The sequence below is a fragment of the Vitis vinifera genome, chromosome 13 (genome assembly GCF_030704535.1).
Source record: "Vitis vinifera cultivar Pinot Noir 40024 chromosome 13, ASM3070453v1".
Classification (NCBI taxonomy): Eukaryota; Viridiplantae; Streptophyta; class Magnoliopsida; order Vitales; family Vitaceae; genus Vitis; species Vitis vinifera.
Window position 1 is genome coordinate 12,678,379 of NC_081817.1, and position 22,452 is coordinate 12,700,830.

Sequence of the window (22,452 nt, forward strand, 5' to 3'; positions counted from 1 at the left end):
TGATCTTTCACAACAATTTAGTTTAATTTTTGGAATAGACGACTCTTGTACAATCGGTTACATCGTTGTCCTATTTGGTTTTCGTTAGAGAGACCATACAAGATTCAATCGGTCAGGACAATTCAGTTTTGTTTTTGGCCTAAACCACATTTGTACAATCAGTTACATCATTGTCTTATCTAGTTTTCGTCACAGTTAACACCTAGTTTGATAGGTCATGACAGTTTAGTTTTGTTTTCGGTATAGGTTGCTCCTGTACGATCACTCATATCGTTGTCCTATCTGGTTTTCGTCAAAGATTGTACTTGATCCAATCGATCACAATAACTTAGATTCATTTTCGATGTAGACTGGACCTATATAATCAGTCATGTCATTGTCCTATCTAGTTTTCGTCATAGATTGCACCTAATCCAATCAATCACAACAACTTAGTTTCATTTTTGGTGTAAACTACACTTGTATGGGTTGGTCATGTCATTGTTCTGTCTAGTTTTGGTAACATACCACACTTGATTCAATAGGTCCAAACAATTTAGTTTCAGTTTTGGTGTAGACCACACCTATACAATCTGTCACGTTGTCCTGTTTAGTTTTTGTCACATACTACACTCGGTCCAATCAATCATGATAGCTCAATATGGTTTTTGGCGTAGACCGCACCTATAGAATTGACCATATCGTTGTCTTGTATGGTTTTCATGACAAACCACACGTGGTCTGATCGGTAACACCACCCCAGTTTCGTTTTTGGTATAAACTACACTTGTATGATCAGTCATATCCTTGTCCTATTTGTTTTTGTCATAGACCGCACTTGATTCAATAGGTCGTGAAGGTTTAATATCGTTTTTGGTGTAGACCAGACTTATATGATTAGTCACATCATTGTCTTGTTTGGTTTTCTTCATAGACCGTACCTTCTAATCGGTCATAATAACTTAGTTTCGTTTTCAGCATAGTCTGTACCATATGATTGGTCATGTCGTTGTCTTGTTTGGTTTTCATCACAGACCGCACCTAGTTAGATAGGTCCCGATAGTTCAATTTTAGTTTCAGAGTAGACCATATCTATACGATCAATCACGTCGTTATCCTATCTAGTTTTCATCACAGATTGCACTCGATTTGATCGGTTATGACAACTTAGTTTCATTTTCAATGTAGACCTTACCTATATGATTGGTCAAGTTGTTTTCATTTCTAGTTTTGGTAACATATCGCACTCAGTTTGATAGGTCCCAATAGTTCAATTTTAGTTTTGGCATAGATCACATCTATACAATTGATCATGTTGTTGCCCTATCTTATTTTCATTATAGACCACACCTACTTAAATAGGTCTCAATAATTCAGTTTTGATTCTGGTGTATGCCATACTATATAATCAGTCATGTCGTTATCTTGTCTGGATTTGATTAAAGAATGCATTTGATCCAATTAATCATGATAGCTCAATATCATTTTTGGTGTATACTATACCTATGCAATCTATCATGTCATTGTCATGTCTAGTTTTCATGATAGATTACACCCAGTTCGATCGATCATAACAACTCAATTTTGTTTTCAACATAGAATGCACATGTATGATCAGTCACGTCGTTGTCCTATCTGGTTTTTTCATGGAACGTACTAGATTTGATTGGTCTCAACAGTTTAGTCTAATTTTTGGCATAGACCAGACCTATATGATTGGTCATGTTGTTGTCCTTTTTTATTTTCATCATAAACTGCACCAGATCCGATCAGACGTGATAGCTTAGTTTTTTTTTTTTTAATGTAAACTGCACCTATACGATCAGTCATGTAGTTTTCCTATCTTGTTTTGGTAACAAACCACACTCGATTCGATAGGTCCCAATAGTTGAGTTTTTGTTTCGACGTAGACCATACCTATACAATCGGTCATGTCATTTTCGTGCTCGATTTTCGTTAGACTATAGTAGGTGATTACTACCAAAAAGTGTTATTTTGTAGACCTAATTATAATGGTTTTAAGCACCTTTGAGTAGTAATCATATTCATTTAACCCAATTAATTCACTAAGGTCCTTAGTAATTGGTTTTAACCATTTTGTGGCAAGTTTACATGTTTTTATCAGCTTATGGATCAATTCAAGCATGCCAAATGATGGAGGAGCTACTTGGACAAGTTAAAGCAAGGATTTTGGAAGTTTATAGGCTTGAATTTCAAGTGGAAACACGAGCACAAACAAAGGGATAGCCATTTCGCAAGGCAAGGCAAAGTACCTTGCCAAAATGCAATTTTCGCAAGGTGAAAATGCACCTTGCCAAATTTGGCAAGGTGAATTTACTCATGATGCGAAAATATGGCACTTCGCATCATGAGTAATTCACCTTGCTAAAATTTCGCAAGGTGCCTTTTACCTTGCCAAAATTCCTCTGTTTCTCCACGCACGCACCACCGACTTCCCAAATATTTTTAGCTTGATATTTTCTCGTGTAAATTCCTTTTGTAACCTTGTATTCAACTGACATAAGGCTTTATCTTGTGATTTTGCTATATATAGAGGTGCACAATGCCTCCAAAAGATATTGGGGGATCGATCCTCTGTACATTAACTTAGAAATATATAAAGCTCTGTTTTTCTCTTTTCTCCTGTTCTTCCCCATTTCTATTTTCTTAGTAGCCAAACAGCCTTGATTCATGCCCAATTGGTGTCTCAGCTGATTTGTGTCCAGCTGCTGCTTCTTGGAGGAGGGAGTAATCAACAAAATTTATAACCTATTACACCATATACTAGGGTAGCAAAGAAAAAGCTACTATAGTATAGCGGCTCTAGGATTGTTCATTGGGAAGGGTTTCCAAATTACAAATGATATCAATTCAAAGTGAATTGGTAGTATTTCATTTCAAGGTTAGCTTAAGAAATAAAACTCAAACCTTGATTGGTAAAGATTTAGATTCAAACTAACTAACAAAACAAGTAATGGGAATAACTTAGGAAGAAAAACATTCCTTGGAGGGTCAGGTTCACTAGGGTGGTTCCTCATGCAAAAGACATAGCTCCGGTCAGATGGTTCATTTCCTCGTGTTAGAGATTCAACATATAGTCAATTCTCTAACCGGTGTTGTACAGATACATCCTTTAATTAGATTTCAACTTTAATTCTCTCACTGATGCAACTTGCAATGGTTCAAACCTCTCACTAAGCCTTAACCATTCAAGGTGATCTTTAACCTTGGACTTCCCTTCTCAGGCTCGTAAGAGATAACTAATGGATGTCTCCTTGGAGTCCAAAAGCTTACCAAGTGTTGGCAATTCCAGAAAATCCTACCTTAAAGTCACCTCCCGGAGGCTCGCAAGGGGTAAACTAGTGCATCTCCATGGTTGGAGATCACTTGCCTTACCAAGTGTTGGCCCAGGTGACTCTAAGGTGTTTTAAGTTAACTAAAAACATAGAAATCACTAAAGGATTTCACTTCCTCTTCATTCATGGCTGAAACCACAGAGCTTTGCATTCTTGCACTTGGAACCTTCCCCAGCAACCTTAGCTCCAAGGAACTAAAGGTTTAGTTACTCATTATCTGGGGAAAATTTCCTCAGAGAGTGCATAACTTAGTAAGAAATAAAAAATACAAAGTGAGAAGGTAAGGTAAAACAGAGGTCCTGAACTTTACTTGCTTTCCAACTTTTACAATAAGGGTTCCTCCCCTGAGAACAGGCTCTTGAGGGGTATTTATATATGAACATAATACAAAACTAATTATTACATGGATATTTACTCTTTTTACTAACTTAAAAGCTAAGGAATCTTGTGATTGGTGGCTTACAAGGAGAATTTTGGGATTTAGACAACAAAAATTTGATGGAAAATATCTCCCAATGTCGGTAGCAAATATCAGGACGCACTAAGGACCATTTCGCAAGAGAAAATGATGTCTGCGAGATTTCGCAGACATACAAAAAGGGCTGCGAAATCACTTCGCAGCAAAAGGTTATTCTCGTAGGCTGCGAAGTTGGCTTTCATCTTGAGGTTCTCAGCTTCCAACTTGTTGCATATATCGGGCAACTTCAGGAGGAAATCCACCACACTGTACAAAAAGGCTGCGAAATCACTTCGCAACACTTTTGCAAAATGCTTTCTTCAACTTAGAGTGATTGACTTGCAGTGGCTGTAACTTCTTCGTTTCAACTCCAAATTGCACACCGTTTAAAGCATTGGATTGTTGACTTCCTGAGATTTGAAATGAAATATAGCATGCATCAATTGGACTTTAGAAAGTGCTCCAAAAGTGGCTAACACGACTGTCATCAAGAATATGCTTCATGGCAGATTCTCTTTACTTCTTCTCCTTGCATTCCGGATTTACTTATGGCAAAGGACTTCAAAGCTTCAGTTCTTCATGTTTCTGAGCTTCCAATTGCTTTGCCCAAGATTCCATATAACACTCCTCAATCTCGGATTGCTTTGGTGATCAAAAGGCTATCAAAACACCAAAACTTAACATAATTTGATTAGAATTGATTGCAAGGGTCCTTAACATGTTAATTGGGTTAAAAGGCAATAACTACTACTCAAAAGTGTTTAAAAGAGTTTATTACAAGCTATCAAAGAGCACTTTTTGAGTAGTAATCAAGCCTCTGAGGGCTTTTCCTCAGAGGATGACTGGCTAAAACTTTTAGTTTCTCAAAGTATGGATGTTATGTGATGGCTTGGATGCAATCCCATGGAAATTTCTCGCACCTGGAAGGTAAGGTAGTCATTTTTCATTAATGGTTCATTAATGCAAAGTTTGGTTTTTATTTCCTTTGGACAACTTCCAACGGCCAATACTTGATAAGCTTTTGGATTTCTATCCATTAGTTATCTCCTACGAACTATTGGAAGGTGAGGTTTTCAATTCCAAGTTTTGCATTAATCCGTTAGAACCAATTTCAATGGCCATTGAAAGGTGAGTTTATCACCTAGAATGACTTTGAGTTGCCAATATTTGGTAAGCTTTTGGCTTTAGACCATTAGTTATCTCTTACGAGCCATTCAAAGGAAGTTTAAGGTGAATAACCATTGATGAAATTCGCTACCATCTGTTTTGCCATTTTAAAGGATTAAAACTTGATTTGCTAAATCCATACCGGTTCGGGAAGCAAGCATCACCATAGTTACAACCCCAACGCGAGGAGCCTATCCTGAGATTTCCAATTTACATAAGAGCCAGAGCATAGTTATCCTATATTTGAGAAACTTGTTTTTACACCCTTTCATTTTAGTCTTTAATGTTAGCTTAGATTAGTTTAAATCTTTCTAAAACATTTACATATTCTTTTAAAGCTAACATCCATAAGAAAATCACCTATTTTCCTAATTTGAATATCACTAGTGTTTGCGAAAACCCTTCCTAGTGAACGATCCTAGAACCACTATGCTATAGTAGCTTGGCTACTTTAGTAATAGTATTTAAGGTATAAATTTTGTTGATACGCCTTTAAAGATAAGCTACCATGAGTCGCATCAGTAGGTCCAATCAATCACGACAATTGAGTATTGTTTCGACAAAGACTGCACTTGTACAATTGATCATATTGTTGTCTTATCCGGTTTTCATGATAGACCACACTCGATCTAATCCCTCAAAACAACTTAGTTTCATTTTTGGTATATACTACACTTGTACGATCGACCAGCTTGTTGTCCTATTTGGTTTTTGTCAAAGACTGCACTTGGTTGATCGGTCACAACAACTCAGTTTCATTTTCGACAAAAACCATACCTATACAATCAATCAAGTTGTTATCATGTTTAGCTTTCATTACAAATTGCACCCGGTCAAATAGGTCCCAACAATTTAGTTTCGGTTTCAGAGTAGACCATACCTATACGATTAGTCACATTGTTGTCCTATCCGATTTTCGTCACATACTGCACCCGGTTCGATTGGTCATGATAACTTAGTTTTGTTTTTGGTGTAGATCGCACTTGTATGATCGATCATGTCGTTGCCCCGTTCTTGTTTTGGTAACATACCACTCCAGGTTTGATAAGTCCTAACAATTCAGTTTTAGTTTTGGGTTAGACCATACCTATACGATTGGCCAAGTTGTTCTCTTGTCTAGTTTTTGTCATAGATCATACCTAATCCGATTAATTACAACTGCTTAGTTTTGTTTTTGGCGTATACTATAACTGTACGGTCGATCACTTCATTGTACTGTCTGGTTTTTGTCATAGAATGCACCTAATCCAATCGATCATGAAAGCTCAATTTTGTTTGCAGTGTAGATCGTGCTAGTATGATCGGTTAGATTATTGTCCTATCTGGTTTTCATCACATATCGCACCCTATTAGATAGGTCCCGATGGTTCAATTTTAGTTTCAAAGTAAACCAAACCTATATGATCGATCATGTTGTTGTCCTATCTGGTTTTAATCATAAGTTGCACCTGAGCCGATCTATTACGATAGCTTAGTTTCATTTTTTATGTAATTGCACCTGTACAATAGATTAGGTCGTTGTCCTATCTAGTTTTCATCATAGATTGCACCTGATCAAATAGTCCCGACAGTTCAGTTTTAGTTTCGAAGTAGACTAGTCCTATACAATCAGTCACGTTATTGTCGCAGACTACACCAAGTCTGATCGGTCATGACAACTTAGTTTTGTTTTTAGTGTAGACCGTACCTGTATGATTGGTCAAGTTGTTGTCGTATCCAGTTTTCATTATAGACTGCACCCAGTCAGATAGGTCTAGACAATTCAGTTTCAGTTTAAGAGTAGACTAGTCCTATACAATCGATCACATTGTTGTTCTATCTAGTTTTTGTCACAAGTTGCACCCAGTCCGATTGGTCACAACAGTTCAGTTTCATTTTCGATGTAGACTGCACCTTTATGAGCAGCCATGTCATTGTCCTATCTTGTTGTGGTAACATACCACTCCTCATTCGATAGGTCCTAACAATTCAATTTCAATTTTGAGGTAGACCACACCTATACAATCGATCATGTCATTGTCTTTATTTAGTTTTTGTCACAAACTACACTCAATTTGACTAGTCCCGATAACTCAGTTTTGTTTTTGGTGTAAACTACACCTGTACAATCGATCATTTCGTTGTCCTATATGATTTTAGTAACATATCAGACCTCGTTCGATAGGTCCTGAAGGTTCCGTTTCGATTTTGGCATAGACCACACTCATACTATCGATCACATTGTTGTCTTGTCTGGTTTTCATCATAGATCACACCCAGTCAAATAGGGCCTAATAGTTCAGTTTCTTTTACAATTTGATAAATTGTGAAAGTTCAATATCATTTTTGGCGTAGACTAGACCTAAATGATTGGTCACGTTGTTATCTTATTTGGTTTTTCCTCACAGAACACATGTGGTCCGATCTGTCAGAACAACTCGATTTCGTTTTCGGAAAAGATCTTATCGGTATGATCGGTTAAGTCATTGTCCTGTCTGGTTTCATCATAGATTAAACCCAATCAAATAAGTCCTGATAGTTTAGTTTCGGTTTCGGGGTATACTAGACTTATATGCTTGGTCACGTCGGTTTTTTTGTCTTGTTTTCGTCATAGATTGCACTCGATTAGATAGGTTCCTACATTTCAATCTTGATTTCGGCATAGACCACACTTATACAATTGGTCACGATGTTTTCTTGTCTGGTTTTCGTCATAGACTACACCTAATCTAACCAATCATAACAGCACAATATTGTTTTTGACGTAGATCACACCTATACAATTGGTCATGTCATTTTCCTATTTGCTTTTCATGATAGACCTCACCTGGTTTGAACGGCCATAACAACTTAGTTTCATTTTCGACATAGACTGCACTTGTACGATCGGTCACGTCATTTTCCTATCTAGTTTTATCACAAGTTATACCCGGTTCTATAGGTTTCAATAATTCAATATTATTTTCGATGTAAATTAGACCTATACAATTGATCATGTTGTTGTCCTATATGGTTTTCGTCATAAATCACACCTGGTCCAATTGATCATGACAACTCATTTTTATTTTTGTTGCATAGACTACACTTATATAATTGGTCACGTTGTTGTCCTATCTGGTTTCATCATGGACTGCACCTAGTTCAATGGGTTGTGAAAGTTTAGTATTGTTTTCGACATAGACCAAACCTATACGATTGGTCACCTCGTTGTCTTGTCTGGTTTTTATCACAGACCGTACACATTCTGATCGATCACGATAGCTTAGTTTCATTTTTGCTATAAAGTGCACTTGTACGATTGTTCAGATTGTTGTCCTATCTGATTTTCATCATATATTGCACTTAGTCAGATATGTACCGATAGTTCAATTTGATTTCGGAGCAAACAAGACCTATATGATTGGTGACGTCATTGTCTTCTCTGGTTTTCGTCATAGACAACACCTAGTTTGATCAATTACGATAGATCAGTTTCGTTCTCAATGTAGACCATACTTGTATGATCAGTCAAGTCATGTCATTGTCTTATCTTGTTTTGGTAACATACCATAACCGATTTGATAAGTCTTGACAATTCAATTTTGATTTTGGTGTAGACCACACCAATGCAATTAGTCCTATCATTTTCCTATCTGGTTTTCATCTTAGATTGCATCAATTTCGTCAGTCTCGATAACTCAATATTGTTTTTTGCATAGACCACACCTATACGATTGGTCATGTCGTTGCCTTATTTGGTTTTCTTGACAAAAAGCACCTGGTCTAATTGTTCATGATAGCTCAGTTAAGTGTTTGGTATAGACTACATGTGCAAGACCAATGACATCATTGTTCTATGTTGTTTTCATCACAAACCGCACCTAGTCTGATAGATCTTGATAATTCAGTATTGTTTTCTGAATAAACCAGACCTATACAATCGGTCACGTTGTTATTCTCTCTAGTTTTCATCACAGTTGGCACCTAATTCGATGGTCATGATTGTTCAGTTTCATTTTCGACGTAAACCACTCTTGTACAATTGGTAAGGTCATTGTCCTATCTAGTTTTCATCATAGACCGCACCCGATCCAGTTGATCATGAGAACAGATTACTACTCAAAAAGTGTTATTTTATAGCTTATAACTAACTCTTTTAAACACTTTTGAGTAGTAGTTATTACCTTTTAACTCAATTGGCATGTTAAGGACCCTTACAATCGTTTCTAATTAAATTATGTTAAGTTTTGGTGTTTTTGATAGCTTTTTTTTATCAGCAAAGCAATCCAAGAATGAGGGAGATCTTTGTATAGTTCATGACAAACCAAGTTGAAGCTCAAATTCATGAAGAAACTAAGCTTTGGAGCTTCATAACCCACCTGTAATTTGAGATATTTGCGCACCGACTCCATTTGATATTTATCTTCAGATATTTGTGTGTAAATCCCTATTTTCTCCTTGTACCCCACCAATGACAAGTTTTCTTGGTTGGGAAGTTAGCAGGAGGGGTGAATAGCCTCTCTATATAAGATCTATTGTAATTTTCTTTTAAAATATCTCGGGAGTTTTTTCTCAGAGACAACTTTTTGTATAGTTTTTCAGAAGTAATACACAAAACTTTGCTCTACCTTACCTTCTCACTTTGTTTTCTCTTTTATTTTTATTTCTAGCAAATCAGACTCTGAGGATGTTTTCTCAGAGGATGAGTGGCTAGACTTTTTATTCCTTGGAGTGAAGGAAGCTAGGTAAGGTTCCGGATACAAAAGTGGAAGTTTCGTTGTTTCAGTTTTTAATGTAGAGAAAGTGTGATCCGTTAATGGTTTTTATCTTTCTAGTTAACTTAAAATCCCTTAAAATCACCTAGGCTAATACTTGGTAAGGCAAGTGGACTCCGTCCATTGAGTTACACTAGTTTATCTCTTGTGCGCCTTTGGGAGGTGGTTTAAAGGTAGGATTATTTAGAATAGCTAACACTTGGTAAGCTTTTGGACTCCCAGGAGACATCCATTAGTTATCTCTTACGAGCTTTTGATGGGTAATCCAAGGTTAAGGATCCCTTGAATGGCCAATACTAGGTGAGAGGTATGAACCATTGCAAGACGATTCAGTGACAGGGATTTAGTGTTTGAACTCATTAAGGGGAAGCATCTGTACCACACCGGTTTGGGAAATAACTATATGTTAAATCCCCAATACGAGGAAAAGATCCAAGTGACCGAAATCTCCCTTTTTGTATAAGGAACCTGAGCTTAGTGATCTAAAACTCCAAGAAGCACTTTTCTTTATAAGTAATTTCAGTTACTTTATTCTTGGTTTCACTCAAAACCAACCTTTTCAAACATATTTATGTTTTCTTTTAAAGCTAATCTTGAAAAGAAAAAACACCAATTTAGTTTTTGAACTAATATCAATTGTAATTTGAAAACCCATCCTTGTGGACGATCCTAGAGCCACTATGTTATGCTAGCTAAAGCTACCCTAGTATATGGTGAAATAGGTTTATAAATTTTGTTGATTACTCCCGTCTAAGGACTGAAATCAGAGTACACCAATTGATTGAACACCAATCAATAGGGCATACACTAGCTGGGCATGAATCAAGAACTCAGTTTCATTTTCCTCATAGATTCTACCTATATGATCGCTCAACTCATTGTTTTGTCTAGTTTTCATCACAAACTACACCTAGTTTGATAGGTCTTGATAATTTAGTTTTGGTTTTAAAGTAGACTAGACCTATATGATTGGTCCTGTCTTTGCCCTGCATGGCTTTTGTTGAAGACTACACCTGGTCCGATCGATCACAAAAGCTCACTTTTATTTTCAGTGTAAATGGCATATGTATGATTGGTCATGTCATTGTCGTGTTTGGTTTTGGTACCATATCGCACCTAGTTTGATAGGTCCCGACAGTTCAATTTTGGTTTCAAAGCGTAGACCACACCTATATAATAGGTCACGTTATTTTCCTATCTGGTTTTCTTCTTAAACTGCACCTAGTTCGATTAATCACGATAACTCAATATCATTTTCAACATAGACCACACCTATACAATCGGTCATACCATTGCCCTATTTGGTTTTCTTGATAGGAAACACTTAGTCTGATCGGTCACGACATCTCAATTAAGTTATTGGCATAGACCATAAGTGGAAGATTAGTCACATCGTTATCATGTGTTGTTTTCATCACAAACCACACCTGGTCCGATAGGTCCCAACAGTTCAATATCATTTTCGATGTAAACTAGATTAGTCACGTCATTATCTTATCTGGTTTTTGTCATAAACAATACCTGATCTGATTGGTCATGATAGTGGAGTTTTGTTGGCGTGCACCATATCTATACAATCAATCACGTCCTTGTCTTGTTTGGTATTCATTAAAGACCTCACCCGGTCTGATCGGTCATGACAACTTAATGTTTTTTTTTTTTTTTTTTGGAGTAGATTATGATGGAAAAAAACTCGGATCTCCCTGTTACCAAGTCCGAATCAAGTTAGGAATATGCATAACTATCTTAGGCCTTTTCTAAATCCTATACACAGTAGAAAAATAACAGTAGAAAGTGCTAATGAAAACCATACCTCAAATTTGGATGTTCTTAAATCAAATCGACATGGTGAAAATGAATATCAAAACCATAGAAGTCTCGTAAACCCGAAGTCTTCCGCTCAATGACTCGAACCTTGATTCATGTATAACTCCAGTTGGGTCATTTAATCAAAAACATTTATAAAACCTATGACCTCATACTAGCGTAGCAAAGCTACTATAGTATAGTGGCTCTAGGGTCGAACTCTGAGATGGGTTTTCATTCTACCAGTGATATACTCAAGATTAGAAATTGAATTTAATGATTTCCTTTATCAAAAACTTAAAGTTAAAAAGAAAATAAAATTTTTTTTGAAAGTGTTTGAAACTAAACTAACATAAACTAAGTGAAAATGGAAGAAAGAAAGTCTCCCGGAGCTAAGGGTTGCTAAGATCAAGTTCAGAATGCAAAGTGGAAAATTCCGGATTTTTCTCCTCGCATTGGGGATCTAACCTATAGTTATTTCCCGAACCGGTATAGGTTTAACAATGAAGATTTAATCCATAAGAAGTCAATAGAAATGGTAGTCAAGGTCCATTAATGGCTTTAGACACTATGGGTCTTCACCTTGAATCACTTTCCAATGGCTCGTACATGATAACTAATGGACTGATATGGATCTAGCAATAAGCATCCACAGAGACCTGAAGCTTACCATGTATTGGCCATTCAAAGTGATTCTAAGGGATTTAAAGCAAAACTTTGGATTTAGAAGCCATTTATGAACTCCAACTACCTGAATTTAATGCACGGGAGTTTTCCACCTTTGCATCTGGACTTTTCACCTAGCTTCCTTCACTCCAAGAAACCAAAACTTTAGCCTCTCATCCTCCGGGAAAACATCCTCAGAGGTTGTTTGGCTTCCAAGAAAAATAAAATAGCAAAGAGAAAAGGAAAACGAGAGATCTCTCTATTTTTTCTAAGTGTCAAACGTAACATATATCATCCTTTTTTTAAGAGGTGATTTCCACCCCTTATATAGTCTTTACAAAAGCAAAAGCTTGTGATTGGTTAGTTACAAGGATAAGAAAGGAAATTACATCAAAAAATACATAAGAAAATATCTAAAGTGGAGTCGGAAAAAACAGAGGAAAATTCGCACCACGCATGGGCTGTGCGAATTTTGAAGGTGTTGTGCGAATTTCGCACAAGCCTGGAGCAGTTGGCTTCCGAAGGCCATATCTTCCTCATTTCAGCTCCAAATTGTACACGGTTTGAAGCGTTGGATTTTTGACTTCCTGAGCTTTGAAATGGTATATAGCATGTAAAAAATGGACTTCGGGAAGTGCTCCAAAAGTGCGAAATAAGACTGCAGCTGCTGTCCTCTTTGCTTCTCTTTGCTTTGCTTGCTTTTCCTCTTTGCTTCTCTTTGCTTCTCTCCTTTACTTGGCTTGTCTTAATGATCCAAAAGGCTGTCAAAACACTAAAAATAGCCACAAATATGATTAGAAGTCATTGCTAGGTCCTTAACATGCCAATTGGAATAAAGATGGAGAATTACTATACAAAAGTGCTTAAAACATAATGAATTAAAGGTGTAAAATAGCACTTTTTGGGTAGTAATCACTCCCCCCAACTGACACATTGCTAGTCCCTGAGCAATGAAGGAGAGAAAAAGAAAGAAAAATAGATAATATAATAATTTACAAAATCATGCTGATCACTCCAAAAAATAATCAAGTGGCATGATTGGATCAAACTCTCACATGGCAAGTCAAGGATATAAAACTCAATCATCAACAAGAGTCATCAAATAACTTACCTATCACAACATGCAAAGAGCGGGCATTATGCAAATTTGAGTATCAAAATAATTTCCACTCCCAAAGGACCAACTCTTAATCTTCCACAAAAAACTAAGTGTTAAGATGGTTAGTTTCCAGTTATAGTATGTCAAACTATATTCTCCCCCCAACTAAGGTTTTTCTCTAACTTTAGCAACACTAACTCATATATAGAAGGCTAAGAACGCACCTCTTTTTTTTTTCTTTTTTTTTTCTTTATATATATATATATACTCCACCCATCCACCCATGTAACGAGCAGTGAGGTCGGTGACTCCCAACCATTGAAGGCTTAGGGCACCAGGTTTTAAAGATTTTCACCATATACCCCTCGGACCTTGCTCGGGTTTCAAAGCAAGTGAAGCAAAAATTTTTATAAGACACATTGGGCTTTTATAAGGTGTCCCAACACTAATAGAATGAGGTCAATGGCTCCAAGTCGAAAATTTCCTAAGTTTAGGGGGTGAGAAAGTTTTCCATCTTATGACTGGAATCTAATGTGTTCAGTGTGTGAAAAGATTAGAGTGGAAGACTTAAGATTGAAATCGAAAGGAGCTTCAACAATTTATCAACTTTAATAAGCATAATACAAACTCTGAGACTATGGCAATAAGATAAGATTTTAATTTCTCCCATTTACTTTTGAGAATTTATCTTTGAGAAATCAAGAGAGTTTGCAAAAAATTTGTTAGCAAAATAACTTAACCAAAATTCAACAAATTACTTCCTCAACTCTCCCCCCAACTAGGATGAACATTGTCCCCAATGTTCCAAAAGCAAGTGATAATAAAAGGGAGGAAGTGATACCTCCTGATAGTAAGGGACTCTGAATAGATAGGAGAAACCACATGTTGCACAAGAAAAGAAAAATCATAAGAGTGATGATTAGAGGAAATAAAAAGGAATAGCTAAAATACACAAAAAAAGAAGATGTCTATATAAAATGAGAAAGTACAATATACAAGATAAACATGGAATATATCCAATCCCAGTATAAAAGTGGTCCAAAATATATAAGACATCCAAAAAACGTAGAATATAGATACAAAAAGGGAGAGGAGTGATCGTATGATCAAGTAGTAGGCTCCTCTGGTGGATAGGAGGGGTCCTCTGCTGGAACTGAGGAAGGCACCGCTATAGGTGGAGCTGGTGGAAAAAGACCGAGGTGCTGCTGAATCTCACAGAGAATGAGAGTCTGCTGGTCCTGCTGAAGCTAGAAGTGGTCCATCCGCTCCATAATGGCCGTCTGAGTAGTGGTCAGAGTCTGGAAAGAAGCGAGCAAGGCACGGTACTCTGCACTAGGGATAGTGATGGGCGGCTCTGAGGTAGGAGGAACGGCGGGTGGGGCATCAGATGATGTTGCCTCTAGTACAGGCTCCGAAGGAGCTGAAGTGGACGGAGCAGGAGGGACTTCCCTTGGCTCGGGAAGTTCTGGGGAATGCTAATGGAGCCATACCTGATTCCATTGTTCTAGAGCGAAGCTCTCTCAACAATGGCGGCGGGGCTCAGAACGAGGATTTGCAGGAAAACCCATATGCGCCAAAACATGGCATAGCAGTCGAGGGAAAAGTAAATGAATGGAAGCCGCCCTCGTAAGACGCCGCTTATGCACCTTCTCCTCAAAATGGAGGAGAGCGGCCATAATCAAATGATGGGGGCCAAAGTAGTAGCCCTCAGAGATACGAAATAATGCCTCTAGAATGGTCCCTCGCCTCTACACTCTATGCTGAAGAGGAAAAAGGTTGGCGCAAAGCACCACATCAACTAGGAGCATCCCTGGGGGAAGCTTCCTCTTGAAAATGGTCTTCTGGGAAGATGTCCCTCGAGATAGGATACGAACCATGTCCCACTCAGAAAGTGGGGCCCAACGTTTAAATGCAGTGGGATCAGCTAGTGCATAAGGGATATGGAAAGCCTCAGCAATCTGTTTAGCTCCCAAAATACCCTGGCGTCCATCAATGGTAAAAAGTATCGAGGCTAGTACCGGGACGCCACGAGTAGTCATAGACTGGTAAAAGTCTAAAGCTACTCGAGGATAAAAGAACTGGGGCGGAGTCATAAAGGGTACAAGATGGTACCTCTCAAGTAGGTTGTATGAATCCCACAACTCAGTCTGCTGGCGCAAAATAGTGTGATCAAAATATGCCTCGACATGAAATGCTCTGGATCGGCAATCTGAGTTGCCCTCAATAGGCGAGCTGGGTCTAGGGCGCCTGGTGGAAGGAGGCTAAGATTGTGAATCCCGAGGTGCTCTAGAGGACTCTCCTGGCTCTGAAGTATGGCTTTCTTTGTAGGAGGACCCCGAGGTGGAATCTGAGTAGGGGCAACAGGCGTGGCAGATGCTCTCCTCATATGGTATCTGCCCTGAGGGGCAGAATCAGCTAAATGTGGAGGCGCATCTAGTGGGGCCCGCACAGGGGCGGCTCTCTAACTGCTCTAGGGAGCTGAGGTATGTCCTCCTTGGGTCTTAGGCATGATGAAGAAATGAAATGAGGCTTAGAGGCTTGGGATTGGGGAGGGTAGGAATGGAGAAATTGTAAAATTCGCACAAGGGGGGTGTTGTGCGAAAATTTCGCACAAGGGGGGGGGGGGGTATTGTGCGAAAAATTCGCACAAGGCACTATTCACCCGCCCTCTTGCAAATTTGAAGCTCGTTCAAATGGTGAAAATTTTTGGCTTTTGAGGGTGGGAAATGCTGGCTAAGGTAGGAAAAGGATTTTTCATGGTGGCTAGGCTTGGAAATTGGAGCTTTTTCATGAAGAGAATTTGAAATTTGGAGTTCCTCTACCCGGTAGCAATGGGTTTCCTTTGAAGAAAACATGGCTTGAATCCTTAGCTTGAGGCTTTGGTTTGGTAAATGCAAGGCTGGGATTGGTTGAAGGATGGATTTAGAGTATTGAGTGAAGAATTGGAAGGTTTTTGATGGTGGAAAGAGGAGAAAATTGAAGGTGTGGACTATGGTGAATAGTGAATGCCGCGGCTATGGAGTGGAGTTATGGAGATGGGCTGCCATGGTGGTGCTGAGAATAGGGAATGATGAAGAAAAGGGGCTTAAGGAAGGGATTGGATGATCGGAAGAGAGGTGTTGAGAGAAATGAAGAAGAAGCTTAACATTTGGAGAGGAGAACACGACCTTTAAAGAGGAAGTGCAAATTTCGCATTCCTGTGGAGTACCAAGACAGAGAGCATGGTTTTGAAAATTTGTCCCAAAAACGAATTCGCACAAGGTTTGCATTCCTATGAAATTCGCACAAGGGATTTTGGGAAGGGACCGAGAGCATGCATTTTTTTTAAAATTGGCACAAAAGCATTTTCGCACAAGGGATGTGTCGTGCGAAAATTTCGCACAATAGGAAGTGTTGTGCGAAAATGGCTGAGTCTTGGTTTTTTCTCCCCTGCTTTCCCTTGTTTTCACCATGATTTCATTCTTCAAGCTTTCCTACCTAAATGTTAACACAAAAAACCAATTCAAAACACATTAGAACGACCTTAAAGTCAAAAATAAAAATTAAAACATGGAAAAACACAAGAAAAACACTAGATTAAACTAAAATCAACTTAAAAGAAAATAAAAGAGGATGAACTTTTTAGTCTTTGAAGAGACTAAGTTCAACCATAAACCAAGTGTTTTCATGTTTGAGGTGGATCAAGGAGGATGAATTCCTCCTTGTCTCGGGAAAATGATTCCATATAGGGCTTGAGACGATGCCCATTCACTTTGAAAGTTCGAGTGCTATTGAAGTTGAGTAGTTCCACTACTCCATTTGATTGCACATCATGAATTATGAAAGGACCCGTCCACCTTGATTTCAATTTTCCCGGAAAAAGATGAAGCTTAGAGTCATAAAGCAAGACTCTTTGTCCCTTGGAAAAATTCTTTTGATTTACCAATTGATCATGCCATTTCTTCAACCTCTCTTTTGCAATTTTTGAATTAAGGTAAGCATCATTTCTCATCTCCTCCAATTCATTCAAATCCAAACATCTCTTCAACCCGGCTCTTGTCAAATCCATGTTGAGCTTCTTGATTGCCCACCATGCTTTATATTCAACCTCCACTGGAAGATAACACACTTTGCCATAAACAAGGCGATAAGGAGACATTCCAAGAATGGTTTTGTAAGCGGTCCTATAAGCCCATAAGTAATCCAGGAGCTTAATAGACCAATCCTTCATATTCACATTCACCACTTTCATCAATATATTCTTGATCTCCCGGTTGGCTAACTCAACTTGGCTACTTGTTTGAGGGTGATAAGGTGTAGCTACCTTGTGCTTAACCCCATATTTGGCTAGAAGAGTCTCAAAAATCTTATTACAAAAGTGGGTTCCTCCATCACTGATAATGGCCTTTGGCACTCCAAATCTTGCAAAGATGTTGTCCTTGAGGAATTTAAGAACCACCTTATGATCATTGCTCCTACATGGGATTGCTTCTACCCACTTAGAGACATAATCCACTCCCACCAAAATGTAGGAATGTCCAAACGACATTGGAAATGGTCCCATGAAGTCTATCCCCCTATCAAAGACATCCACTATCAAGATGGGGTTCAAGGGCATCATATTTCGGCGTGTTAGCTTACCAAGCCTTTGACACCGATCACATCCCTTGCACATAGAGTGGGCATCCTTGAAAAGAGAGGGCCACCAAAAACCCGATTGGATCACTTTCATAACTGTTTTCTGGGAGGCAAAATGACCTCCACATGCACTATCATGGCAATAGGAAAGAATTCCTGATTGCTCTTGTTCAGGAACACATTTCCTTATGATTTGATCCGCACAATATTTGAAGAGAAAAGGCTCCTCCCAATAATAGGCATAGATCTTAGCAAAGAAATGCCTCTTGTCTTGGGCACTCCACTCACTTGGAACTTCTCCAATAACCAAGAAATTTGCAATGTGAGAATACCATGGAGCTACCTCTATTGACATGAGAGACTCCTCAGGGAAGTCATCATTGATAGGTAGACCATGTGAATCATGTGCTATCACAAGTCTTGACAAGTGGTCAGCTACCACATTTTCTACCCCCTTTTTATCTTGGATTTGGAGATTGAATTCTTGGAGCAAAAGGAACCATCTTATCAATCTTGCCTTGGCATCTTGCTTGGTTAGCAAGTACTTCAAAGTGGAATGGTCAGTGAACACCACTATAGAGGACCTTACCAAATAGGCACGAAACTTATCCAAGGCAAAAACTACTGCCAACAACTCCTTCTCAATAGTTGTGTAGTTCCTTTGAGCCTCGTTCAAAGTTTTGCTCGCATAATAAATCACATAGGGCTTTCCATCTTCTCTTTGCCCTAAAACAACCCCCATAGCAAGATCACTTCCATCACACATTACCTCAAAAGGTAATTTCCAATTTGGGGCTCTCACTATTGGTGCAGTTGTGAGGAATTGCTTCAGTTCCTCAAAAATCTTCTGACACTTCTCATCCCACACAAACTTGGCATCCTTTACCAAAAGTTCACAAAGAGGCTTTGAGATTTTTGAGAAATCCTTAATGAACCTCCTATAGAACCCAGCATGTCCTAGGAATTGCCTAATTCCTTTAACATTTGTGGGAGGTGGCAACTTAACAATTAGCTCCACCTTTGCCTTATCTACCTTAATGCCATTTTTGGAGATGATATGTCCTAAGACAATTCCTTGTTGTACCATAAAATGGCACTTCTCCCAATTTAGCACTAGGTCTTTCTCAATACATCTTTGGAGAACAACTTCTAAATGCAACAAACACTCCTCATAAGAACTTCCATACACAGTGATGTCATCCATGAAGACTTCCATGATGCGCTCCACCATATCACTGAAGATGCTCAGCATACATCTTTGGAAAGTTGCAGGAGCATTACATAGACCAAAGGGCATTCTCCTATATGCAAAAGTACCAAAGGGGCAAGTGAAGGTTTTCTTTTCTTGATCTTCCAAATCAATCTCTATTTGGAAGTACCCCGAGTAACCATCCAGAAAACAGTAGAAAGGATGTCCTGAGACTCTCTCAAGGACTTGGTCCATGAAAGGCAATGGGAAATGGTCCTTCCTAGTCACTGAATTCAACCTCCTGTAGTCTATACACACCCTCCATCCTGAGGTAGGACGTGTAGAGACTTCCTCCCCTTTCTCATTCTGGACCACAGTAATTCCAGATTTCTTTGGAACTACTTGGGTGGGGCTCACCCACAAGCTGTCTGAAATGGGATATATGATCCCAGCTTGAAGTAGCTTCAGAACTTCACCCCTCACCACCTCTTGCATGTGAGGGTTCAACCTCCTCTGGGGCTGCCTCACTGGTTTTGCATCGTCCTCCATATAGATATGGTGGGTGCACACCAAAGGGCTAATCCCTTTCAGATCAGAAATTTGCCATCCAATGGCTTTCTTGCATTTCCTGAGGACTCCCAAAAGACTATCCTCTTGATCACTAGTGAGAGTTGAAGAAACCACCACTGAACATTTTTCGTCTTCCTCCAAATATGCATATTTCAAATCAACAGGAAGTGGCTTCAAAACAAGCTTTGGAGGGTCCTCCACAGCTGCTCCTTGTGAGTCCTCCTTATTGAACAGTGGTAAGATCTCTTCCCGTCTCCTCCAAGGAGACATGATGGCTAGAACATTAGAGGGTTCAGGTAACCCTTCTTCAAACATTTCAAGGCTTTCATTCAAGCTCTCTTCTAAAGTCCTGTCACAATGCTCTTCAACCAAGGTGTTGATCAAGCACACCTCCTCCAATCCTTCCTCCTCTTCTGGGTGAAGATGCCTCTTGCATAGGTGGAATATATTTAATTCCAAGGTCATGTTCCCAAATGTGAGTTGCATCACCCCATTTCTACAATTGATGATGGCATTAGAGGTAGCCAGGAAAGGTCTCCCAAGGATGATTGGCACATAGTTTGCTTCCTTAACAGTGGGATCAGTATCAAGCACCACAAAATCCACAAGATAGTAGAATTTGTCCACTTGAACTAGAACATCCTCTATCACCCCCCTTGGGATTTTGACTGACCTGTCAGCTAAGGAGAGAGTGATGGCTATGGACTTCAATCCTCCAAGTCCCAGTTGCTTGTACACAGAGTATGGGAGCAAATTCACACTTGCCCCCAAGTCTAGTAAAGCTTTCTCCACATGTGTCCCTCCAATGTTGACTGAAATGGTGGGGCATCCCAGATCTTTATACTTAACTGGAGACTTACTCTGAATGATAGCACTTGCTCAGTGAGGAATGCATTCTTTGTCACATGTAACCCTCTCTTGACTGTGCACAAGTCCTTTAAAAACTTTGCATATGTGGGGACTTGCTTGATCATATCAAGTAAGGGTATATTCACCTTCACTTGTCTCAAAACTTCAAGAATTTCTGATGAATTCTTGATTTCTTTCTTTCCATGTAAAGCTTGAGGAAAAGGGGGAGGCATATGTTTCTTCATCATATCCTCTTTAATCACTATCCTTGGCTCTTCTTCAATGCTTGATTTGGATGCACTTTTCTTCCCACTCTTCTCTTCTTGGTTATTGCTTTCTTTAACCAAGGTTTTCTTTGACATGAGTTCTTCATCTTGCCTCACCTTAGGTAAGGGTTGATCAACCTCCTTTCCACTCCTCAAAGTGATCACAGCTTTAACCTCCCTCAACTTTGAAGACTCCCCCTCTTGAGTTTCAACTTCATGAACACCCTTGGGATTTTGGCTTGGTTGAGAGGGAAATTTTCCCTTCTCATTCACTGTGTTGAGGTTGGTAAGCCTAGAGATGGAGTATTGAATATTATCTATCTTCTGAGATAGATCATTTTGCATCCCCTCCATTCTCTTAATTTGAGAACTCTCAACATTTTCAATCTTTTGATGCAATTGGGAGTTGATTGCCTTTTGTTCACCCACAAAGTCACCCATGACTTTACTTAGGTTCACAATGGCTTGCTCCACTGAAGAGGTTTGTTGAGGTGCTTGGGTTTGGGCTTGTGGTTGGTATGGAGGTGATCTTGGTTTCCAAGAAAAATTTGGATGGTTTCTCCAGCTTGAATTGTAAGTGTTTCCATAAGGTGCATTGTTGTTAGGCCTAAATTGCCCCACAACATTGGCTTGATCACCTAACATCTCCCTCACAGCTGGCATGGTTGGGCACTCATCTACCACATGATCACATGATTGGCAAATGGTGCATGGCATGACATGGGCTTGTGTCTCGGAAATGGCTTGGACTTCATGCATCTTTTTCAACTCAAGTTCTTCCAACCTCCTTGCTATTGTTGCCACCTTAGCCTTCATGTCCATGTCTTCACTTAACACGTACATTCCACCCTTTGGATTTTGGGTTGGTTGAGAGGGAAACTTTTCTTTCTCTCTTGAGTTGGGCTCATCCCATCCTCTTGACACCTCAAACACATAACTTAAAAAGTCCATGGCTTCTTCCGGATTCTTGCTCATAAAATCTCCCCCACACATGGTTTCAAGAATTTGCTTCATGGAGGAAGACATCCCATCATAAAAATAGCTCACCAAGAGCCATGTATCAAAGCCATGATGAGGGCAAGCATTGATGGCCTCCATATACCTTTCCCAACATTCATGGAACTTCTCATTTTCTTTTGCAGAAAAATTTGAGATTTGTCTCTTCAACCCATTGGTCCTATGGGTGGGGAAAAATTTCTTCAAAAATTCGGCCTGAAGATCAACCCAATTCCTTATGCTCCTTGGCCTTAAAGAATTAAGCCATATTTTTGCCTTGTCCTTCAAAGTAAAAGGGAATAGCTTGAGTCTCATCAAGTCTATTGAAGCTCCTCCCTCTCTAAAGGTATTGCATACCTCCTCAAACTCCTTGATGTGGGCATATGGATTCTCACTCTCCATTCCATGGAAATTTGGTAGAAGGGGCACAATATGGGGCCTTATAACCAGCTGCTCAAGAGGAGGTACGATGCATGAGGGTGCACTCATCCTTGGTGGATGCATTCTATCCCTCATGGATAGATATGCATTTGGATTACCCCCTTGACCGTGTTGAGAATTCTGATCCTCTTATGGAGGGTTCATGATGTTTACACAGATATCCAACTCTGTGTCTTGAGGATTCTCAATCCTTACTAATCTTCCCTCTTGGTCCCGAATCCAATAGGGCATGCACAAGTTAAAACTTACCTGAAATAAAAC

General features: G+C 39.1%; 1 non-coding gene across 1 annotated transcript; it reads left to right on the plus strand.

The window, feature by feature from the left end:
• Positions 1-21,817: 21,817 nt before the first annotated feature.
• Positions 21,818-21,924, plus strand: LOC132255003 (small nucleolar RNA R71). Its single transcript, XR_009467540.1, has one exon. It is a non-coding gene; the product is annotated as a small nucleolar RNA R71 (small nucleolar RNA).
• Positions 21,925-22,452: the final 528 nt, after the last annotated feature.